Source organism: Phalaenopsis equestris, unplaced genomic scaffold (assembly GCF_001263595.1).
Source record: "Phalaenopsis equestris unplaced genomic scaffold, ASM126359v1 Scaffold000066, whole genome shotgun sequence".
In the NCBI taxonomy this organism is placed as follows: domain Eukaryota; kingdom Viridiplantae; phylum Streptophyta; class Magnoliopsida; order Asparagales; family Orchidaceae; genus Phalaenopsis; species Phalaenopsis equestris.
This window is the reverse complement of record NW_018164508.1, coordinates 14,940-15,625: the sequence shown is the minus strand read 5'-3', so window position 1 is coordinate 15,625 and position 686 is coordinate 14,940.

Here is a 686-nt window from a genome sequence, read left to right as displayed (position 1 = left end):
CCCAGCTTAATATAAACTCTATTTAATTCTTTATATTAAATAAGGGAACTTATCGGCAAATATAAAAGTTTCACAGACCAAACGGACGTCATATATTCCTTAGTTTATTTGATCGAGTCTCATCCTCAAGTCTTGTGTTTATCCTTCGGTATAGATACAGGATTTGAGGTACAATGCTCTTTCATTTAAATTATAAAAAATATGGGGTCAGTTTGATTTCATATTTTTCTAAAACTAAATATATATGTAAATTAAAACGTCCTTCCGAAGCGAGCGACAGGATTTCGATTCCGGTGACCAACAGTTCTTACGGGCAACTCCTCCAACCAAAAATAGTGCCGACATATACGTATAATTATCAAGTAATATAGGACTTTTTGATTAAGACCTGAATATCGAACCCACAGGAAGATTATGCAATATGCACTTTTTAGATTTTTTTATTTTTAAAAAGATAATTATTTAAACTAAAAATGATTTTTGCAGGAATTTAAAATTTAAATATTTTGGGTATATTTGATATTTTAACGAAACAGTAACAACTTAAAAGGATAATTAAATTTTTTTGTAGAAGAAAAGTACTTGATATGAAAATATTTTTCTTATTATCATGAATCAGTAATAAGTATAGGAATTCTGTTATGGAAGTATGCAAATTATGTTGTGTCAAATAGGAGCAATCAAAT